This window comes from Dreissena polymorpha, unplaced genomic scaffold (genome assembly GCF_020536995.1).
Source record: "Dreissena polymorpha isolate Duluth1 unplaced genomic scaffold, UMN_Dpol_1.0 chrUn027, whole genome shotgun sequence".
Taxonomy (NCBI): Eukaryota; Metazoa; Mollusca; class Bivalvia; order Myida; family Dreissenidae; genus Dreissena; species Dreissena polymorpha.
In genome coordinates, this window is record NW_026273341.1 from 15,164 (window position 1) to 25,427 (window position 10,264).

Consider the following 10,264-nt stretch of genomic DNA (forward strand, 5'->3'; position numbering starts at 1 on the left):
ATCATTGAATTAATAAAATTATTAATTAACAATACAGTAACGCATAACAAAGATCAATACCCACTGTATATATTGTGAAATATTTAGACTGATATTTTGGTAAGTGTTCCTACCATTGAGTAATTATATGGTAATAGCATTGAATTCGTTTTAATTCCCTTTTATTACTGTTTATTAATGAGTTGCAATGCTATGACGTTAACTTTTATTCACACTTACATGTATCATGATTATTGCTGGGCCAAGTGTGAGGTTAAGCGCTCTAGAACCGGTTTAACCCACAGTGCTTTGCATTGACCGTTCCTAGTCGGTTACCCCAGCTGTACTCTACTATGTGTGTATGCTGTTTCGTATTGTTCCGTGCTATAAGGGTAATTGGTTACTTGCCATAAATAAAGTACCACAAACGTGTTTATAATAGGAATGCAATACTGCTAAAGCAACTGGCGTTTCACTTCTTTATTTTCAAATGTGGCATAAGGAACCTGCATTTATGGTGCAAAGAAGGCTCATATCCATATTTAAAATGTAAAAAAAACATAGTCAAACGGCAAGAATACATACCAAATATATTTTTTATTCGAAAAAAGTGAAATAAAAACAGCATATCACATTCAATACGCAAGACCGTTTATAAATAAACTTGTTTTTTTTACCAAACAACAAGATCTTCAACGACATATCAAAATATAGGTAAGGAAATCAACTCTTATCCATGCGATATATTATTGGATCGTTTTGAACAAGGCGACGCATAGGGATTACTATTTGATAAATAACTCTTTGGAATTCGATATATGTTTTCAGAACACAGCTAAATTGTACGTTGCTATTTTCAGGTCGAAAAACGACCAATAGCTGTAGCACGTTTATAACAACAACAATGACGCGCCACGAAAAGGTCTTATTAATAACATGTATAGATCTTGTTTCAAATGATCGTGATGTTTTGGTTGGTAATACATTGCGTGTTAGTATGACTACGGGCCTGACTCTCACAAAAAAGGTTATCAATTGACAGATCGTGTCGAAGTACAAACACGAAGTTGATGAAGACTACTAGTATTTAAACACATTAATGTAAAATATACCATACATCTGTCATTAATGAAATCATACTTTGATTCGACAATTAACTGAAAGCACGTCTATCCGGAAATCGGAGAGTTTGAAATTCAAGATCCGACACATTAGAGTTTTAAGTCACGAGTATTGCATTAATTTATCTTCTCGTTACTCTGCTTTCAACTCACGATAATAGATCGCAAAACTAATTAAAATCAAAGTCAATTAATAAACAACCTTGTATAGCTTCACTTGACAGTACGTCATTTCGTTTTATCTGAAATATTCAAATTTAGTCAAATTACCTATCGATGTCGCTAAAACCATATTAGATCGAGTGGCAGATAACGCTACATGTACACCAATACAACGTTTACGTAAACCTGTAGATGAGCGTCATATTGTATTTTGATTTACTTGCAATATAAAACTTCATGAATTTTATATGTATACGCCTACTTGTTATGGAGCTGTGGTTTAAATACTTTATAGGGACGTATATTAGGAATTTAATTACTAAACTTGTAAGTCAAATATATCAGACCTTCCTATAAATAAAGGCAAACCGTCTAATGGCAAAACAAACGTATGTGCTACTTTTGATATATTATTACATATATTTTAAGAAGGGTCTGGCGCCAATTAAGAATACATTGATATTACAGAGCCGCTTTCGAACATTTAATATTGTTAAATCACTTAATTATTTACAGTTTTTGTTGTCTAACGATGTCGGTTGTGGGCATCATTTAAAAATGTTGTCCCATTAAAAAGGTTCTTTAATGAGCGGGTAAATAGTGTGGTTAACCACATTGTAAACATATAAAACACGTAGTGATTGTAGTATGTAATTATTTAGATATTATACAGTTAGGAATAAAGAAGCCTAGAAGTGTTCACCGCATATCGGAAGTTCAATAAATGCTTAATTACAGTGTTGCACATGCAACATTCCACCTGCAATGTGCCCATATGAACAAATAAATGTTGTCGAATTGTGTTAATCTATTATCATCACCTGCTCGCTGCGGTTTCACTTGTAACTTGAAAAATGCGGTCGTAGCATTAGGTGAATATTTCAGTCATTAATGTTGTCGGGTTACTAATAAGTCCGGACGCAAAAATAAAAACGAGTTAGTCACAATAAATCTGATTTATAACATTTAAATAAATTAATGTAACGTGTCATAATTAAACATGTCAAACAAAACATTCACCATATAAATATAAAAAGAAGCGGGGATCGCTATTAACCACTTAGAACGATTAATCTTCGGGAAAAAAAAGATAATTTTAATAGTGTGTCGTATTTAACACATGTTACGATAGTTTAAGCTAGATCACTAATTCATAACATAAAATGATTGCATCGGTTGAAGCTGTGAATTGTACTTTTAAAAAAATGCTAATACAAAAATAATGCTGAAATGTATTTATTTTACTGCTTATTTTGACAATGCGTATTACAATGGAATTATAATTAGCCGTGCGGACGAACATTGAAATACATCGAAGGAATACAGCCAATCATTTTTTATATGAATTGACAATACATTTGTTTATGTAGTTTAACACATTGACTTTTATAATAGTGCACCTAGTATGTTAATCTAAGAAAATACAGTTGATAAAAAACATGTATATATCCTTAACATATTTTTTTCGAATGTTGAGATACATGTAACCTTTTAAAGACTAATGACTGCAGATATTACGTTATTTTTTAATGCAATAAATGACAACACTGCCAAGTTAAATAAGTTGTAACATGACAACGTGTATATCAAGTTGAAAATGTTAATATATACATAACATGTATGTCCAATTATTTTAAAATAATTGTCTATTATGGCTGTATTTTAAATTGACCGTATGAGAAAATATACGTATATGCTCCTCAATAAAGCAGAGGTATTGGAGTTCGACCGTTTAGCAGCGCTTACATCTAGTGTTTAGGATAGGTGAAGGTGCAGTATATGTAAACATAGATAAATATGTGCGGGGTCTCTTTTAAACTGGATACTATATTATCAATATATACACGCAATATTCGTGGGCTTCAGTATCCTTCTTACATTGAAATGCACCTTTTTATGGTATTGCGTTTCATGATCCTTGTGCGTATTATGTTCGTCTGAAGTATAAACATATTATATCATGTCTTTAGGTGTCAAAACGCAGCAAACTTATGCGCGTTCTATGATTGTAAATATGGAATAGTATTTTCGTTCTGTACCGCCACTTGCATGAGATGCCCCCACTAAACAAGTGAACAATTCGCCATACCGTTTATTGGTTTATTATTTAATAAGATCAATTTTAGAATGAATATCTACTTATATTTGATAAATTCGCAAACGTTTAACTCTCAAAATTATATGCGTGTAAACGTATAAAAAAGTAAAAGAAGAAGTTGCATCATAACGAAGTACGTGCTTATTATACAATTGTATGTATAAACAGACACACATTTTCTAACGTTGAATTTTCGTCCATTTTCAACGATATCATGTTTAAAAATGGCTTTATATGGCAATTTAAGAAAGTACACATGTATATATATATATATATATATATATATATATATATATATATATATATATTGTATATGAACATTAAGGAGGTTAGCTTACGCAACCGTGCATAGATGACAATAACGTAGTGACGTCACATTATGTTTACAATGACACATAGGCTAATTGAGTATATAGTTTCCCTTTAATCATCGGATTATATATACTAACGTTTAATAATGATACATATTTCAGAAGATCACGTTATTCGGACCATGAGAGTGTGTATACGTAGTATTATACTAAGTACTATTATCATATTGGGACGATACATGTTAATACAACTATACAACAATAACTGCAAAGCGGCTGATCACGTCTACATAATGTGGGCACCGCAATTGCCCTTGCTGCCCTAATAAACTATTACATTATTCATCAATGTTTCATAACATACTCACACAACTAGAACACACTTGCGTTGACTGTGTATTTTATTGTCGATTGATAAATGTTGTCGCACGTATACAAGCCCATATAACTGTTATATTGCAGCTTAACGAGGGTAGATTTATTGCGTCACAGCGCGTATAGTATTGTGATACAGGCCTGTAAATGCATGCACACACATATCATTTACGTGAAATGTATTATAGATTTTTGAAAGCACGGGGAAGTATTTGTATTGACATATGACCCTTTTGAACTGCAATGAAACATTAATAACGTAAAAGTTAAATGCATGAGACAAGATGCACCGGAATATGAAACCTCCGTAACGGTGCGATGGAGAAATTGTTATATCATGTTTACGATAATATTTTTTTTATATTTTATATTGTGTTAAAAAATAAAAGGAGACTGAAAAATGCGACGGGCAATAAACATGTCTGGCCCACATACCCGTTCAACTAGTACAATGCATGTGATAACCGCATTTATACGATTTAATACATTATGATCGTCTCCGATAGCCGAATAACAAATGCAAAATAAACTGCGTCGCCAGTTTTATTGCATCATTACTGTAACATTTGTATGGGGCGTTATGAATCATGTTATCTATAAAATATTAACAAATCGTAATCAACAAAGTCACAGTCATGCTATAATAATTTATCTACAATTTTAGGAGTCGCGGTTAAACACAGGATTCATACTAAAAGGGAATGATGCATTACTTATTTTTAAATAATAGTTTTTTACACAGCTTACAATTGCGCAAGTTCAATGTGTTTAGAAAACATATCCATTCCTCTACTAGCGTGTGGTTAGTGCGGCTACCTTTGAACTAAAATTCTTTATGTATCCGTTTGTTTCATTTACATGATAAATGACATAGAATCGTAATACAAACTAGTATATTTAGATACAATAAACCTTGTTTAATCTTATCATTTCATCATCAATTTATATACATCAAATGTAAATCGTTGTGTATTTCGCATAGTTTGTGAAAAGAAAGTTTACAAGTTAAATGATGCAATTTCTGTTGTTATTTTAAACTTAGGTTGTGCACATTACGAACAGCATATATATCCGTAGTTTTACTATTGCGACACAGTGGCTTATTTATTGGACAAGATCTATTTTTCTAGCCTATGTACATTAGATAAGAGTGAAAACGAATCCACTTCGTGTTTAGGAGTATAAGTGGGTTATAACTGCTAATTGTATGCTACGCTCACTACTATAATAGCATGATGTACACAATAAGTGTATGCAAAACAAGAAATTAAAAGACGCTCATAAGAATTCTCGCCTTTGAAGCGAGGAGTATAATTTTATGGTGCGACGTTCTTTACAGTTAGAGGACCGCATTTGGTGCTTACCTACATCTCGGGCAAATTACGGGTTTCTTTTACAAAATTACATTTTACAGCAGATAAATATCCACTAAAAGATTTCATTAAGTTTGCAAATTCCGTTTTACCATCATTTGTTGAAGGATATGCATGGTAACTATAATCCACGTTAAATGGATTTGTGTAGCTACGCTTTAGTAGATCATATTTGTGAGTTTGTGTGTTTTCTATCTAATCATTTGACGTTGTACTAACCTCATAACATAGTGGTTAGAACAATTGTCGTAACTTGTAATAAAAATCGACAGATTTCTTATAGTAACGACGCATCAGATCGAGAAAGCGTGGAAAAATATTCAGGACATGCCTGTTTGAAATATCGATCCTTAAGGAGTTATCATTCTTAATACAATAGAACAGATACAAACATCCCTTACTCGTTCGAGTGAAGTTAATTGCATTTCGCTAATTTGGAAACTTATGTTAAACTTGTTAGATTCACATCATTTCATGTCGCTCTTAACAAATATCTTCTAGTATTTACTCACGCATATTCAACATCGAAAACTGTCATTTATGGTGTGTAGATGAATATAAATTATTTATTTTTTTCACGAGCGTATAATATTTGTGAATAAAATATAACTTATTACTTCAACGAGTTTACTTGTTTATGTATTGATAGATGCAAACTATGTACAATACTACACATATACATTATGATATTGTTAAACCACAGACTCAGCATTTATCCTATAATGTGTACTAAAGGTTTTAGAAAATCAAATATATGTGAAATGTATCATATAACATCAAATAACTCGTGTATTTTATTACACATTGAAACAAACCAAGCCCACATTTAACGCGTATTTTTTCTACAGATAATTTCCAATAGCTAACGACTTACATATGTCATGTTTTTATTCAAAGTTATATCTCCCAGTTTGACGGAATATATATATGATGGTAAACTCAAAGTATATTAATTCAAATCCATTAACACAAATAGAAAATGACAAACTCTAGCATAATAATATAAATAAATTAGGTGCAGCCATAATTACATGTGTATCAATTTTCAAAACACGTTATCTCAAAATTGTCGCTTATGTACATCGTGTATGTAAATCCTTAATACAGCAAATACTATTGTTCATAGCAGTGTATTGTTGAACTAACCATCGTTGCGATATCACGCGTATAACGATAGGATAAAAACGTTCTTTTTTCATGTGTTGAATTGCAAATAAATTATGCCAGTTTAACCCTTTGTTGTTCCTTGCTTATATTGCCTGAAACTTACTTGACACTCACGGAAATAACTCAAGTAAATACTATCCCCAAATCAGCTGTCGTTATTTTTACCGAGTGACCGTTCAATATTTAAACATTTTTGAACGCGCGTGCGTACAATATATTCCGTAGCGGACACTACTTGTTTAACTGAAAGTGCCCGAGTCTCCTACGAACGATTTGCTGATGTTAAAGCGATACAATATAAAACTATATGAAACTATATTTATATTTACATATTTTAAAATCTGATGAATTGTTGTTCTTGTATAAGTCTAAAATGTAAAACATGCTCACATATCTGCATAAATAATCAGTGAGATGTTATTTCTGGAAAAAAGCTTATACGCAACTTTTCAATAAATGACCAGAGCGCTTACGCTCTTAAACGAAAAAGACGCTGTTTAGCATAACTTATATTAAGGACATACACTATAATAAATAGGTACTTTAACATATAATTAATTTTACAACACTCGCACACAGATGGCATATTGTCTTGTCCAATATTGTGCAAAACCTGTGCATTCGTTCAAGTTTATCACTTTATTGTACTCGCTTCCCAGTGTATTTGGTATTTAACATGTACGTGTTTGTAAACAGTTGTTATGTTGATTCATGAATATTATTAATTACATCTTTAATATTTTCTTAGCTATAGTCAAACGCAAGGTTTAGTACGATCTATCGTATTAACATAAACTAATGTAGAGTATGTTAACAACAATGTTATACGAAGGCTGTACAATACTTTCGTTTGACGGGACTGCGACATGTCGGTTAAACTAAAGACACCACAATTTATTATGGTAAGCCACACAAGTTACTCATGTATGACTGAAAACCACCGTTCCAATAAAGTGAACAAAATAATGAACTATTAACATTTTGTAATTTATTGTGCAATAATAATAAAAACACATTTTAGAAGTGCATAGTATGCATCTATATATGTATACTAAATTACGTACCACGCTTTATTAAAGTCCCATCTATTTATATACGGACAGGTACAGGATATTAAATTTGTCATTTATGTGGTATGGGATTTAAAGTGAGTCCATTTTTAATAAAAGCATGATTTTCACTCGGAATTCAGCTGTAACACTTTAATGACTCAAGCTAGTTATTGTCATGGAAATCAGTCGGCAACTCGATATTATAAAAGGATTACCCTATCAGATACAAAAATAATTACACATGCCAGATTCAAAGCATTGTGGACAAGTTCCTGGTTTTTATCACGTTTGCTGTTTAATTGGTTTTATTTGTATCTATGTGTTGTAAATTGAGTACATTCATTTTCGAGTGATTTGCTGGGCTAAGTGTACGTTATGGCGTACCATTAAACCGGTGTCAACTCAAATGCGTGTTCAAAGTTTAATGTAGTATCGTTTGTATAATCTTGTATTATATATGTTTTGGTTATTTGCCATAAATAAAAGATTTCGGACAATGCTGTATTTTGGTTTAAGTGATTTTTTTTCCATACGGTGTTTGTTCTGTCTTGTGTTGTCTTGGCACAATGCAACTTGTTTCAAATGAAATTCAATGGGCAATAATAAATATGTATGTATCATAATGCCTTTCTGAAATCATGTCCTTTTATTAACTTTCCATCAGAATATTAGTTTCGGCTTGAAGGTATTGTAAAATACTGAATACAGTTTGTTACATGCATACGTGTAAAGCATTATTAGACACCATACAATACTTCTAACTTTAAAAACATGGCCCTAGTGCAAATAAAAACTACCTAACACGTTTTTTAAATTTAATAGACAAAATAGTATTAAGTTATTGAAGTATTTGTCCCTAATTATACTCAGACATGTACAGCGATGTTCTACAACGCGGTTGTAATTATAAAATCGTTGGAGTTACCACTAAAACTTTGATAATACATTACAGTAATAAACTTAGCTAGAGGATAAAATGCCAAATTACTTATTATATTACACATGTTAATATTTTAATAGTTGAGATTAATGGAGTTCTCCTCATTAAAAAAAATGATTTAATTGTAAGGTGAAGCGTTCTTGTCATCAGGTGAATAGTAAATACGATTTGCAAAATAAAACGCATGCCTTAACTGTTTTACAAATAAGTAATGGTCTAGCCTCGTTACTAAATACTTTACTCATAATACAAATTATTCATTAATATGTGATACAATCTCTATTGAACGTCCGCAATTGTCAAACAGCCAGTTGTGTCTATCCTCACGATTATGCGGAGACATAGTCACACATACATAGGTTTTTACCCATACTATTAAACACTATTACATATACCTCGGAATGCTCAAACAATCATCATTAAAACTGTAACGTTTTACTTAACGTTTCAAACGCATTGTGTATCCATTATATAATAGATAAACTTAATTATTTACCCTGTTTAATCATTGTAACCGTATGCAAGCGTTTCCTATCTAAACACCGGTAGTCAATGTGTTACCAGATCATTTTAATTTTAGATTAATGTTTTATCCAAACTGTTTGAGTGCTTAAGCAAAATAACAAAACATATAATGAAAAACAATTAAAATACAAAGATAACATGCGTGTGTTGTAACCGTTGTTTAATTATCATCAGCATCGTAATGATTTTCTAATTAAATCTTTTATTAATTTCCTATAGCGTATAATACAAGAAGAATGTGACCTTTAATACTTACCTGATAATGTTTACGGGGTTATATTATTTTAAGATATCTAATAATAGTTAGTCATATGGATAAGAAATATATTCAAACGTCGCCTGTGTGAGTAAACACTCTTACTTCGATTTATCATACCAATTTACAGAAAACATAGTACACATTGAAAGTATTTTTCCGCAACGAATATATTTAGCATTATTCGGCTATAGTATTTCGCAGGAAAATCAAATGGATTCTTGAATTATAAAGGTGTTGTTTAGTGTTAGTAAATTCGTATTCAATGTAATACAATTACTTGTATTATGTTAAAATAATGTTTTGGTGGGACTGATTCAAAATTCATATTTTCAGTCTATCATAGATTTACATAACTTAGCAAAACCTTTCGCGCAATCAATTCATTAAACAACTCGCAATTGAAAAACAGTTAAACAAAATAAGATAACACCTACACGTATAACAATTTTCGTCAAAATAATATGACTGTTCATCACAGATAAAGTTGCATTAAATCACTATTAGATCCATGTTACTGAGTATCTTGAATGTCCACGTTTTACTCTGGTGAAATATATACGCATCTAATTGAGCTCCCAATATATCTGGCAAATGTATTTGGATTGTTCAGCCTTTCCTACACAGAAACATGTTTACATTCTGAAAGCTGCTCACATTTGTATTTTGTAATTGAATGAGAAACTCGTCAAGAACATGTGTAGTAAAACAGATTATTATCACTAGGTTGTAAACGACACAATTGCGAACAACTTATACCGGGTAATTGTAATATCTTATCGGTGTTTACTGACATGGTATCATATTACGTTGATGGCGTTATGTTACACAATTAACATGATTCAAATAATCTGCTTTCGGAACATTAGCCAAATAACAAGATTTTCAAACACAAAAGATTTACC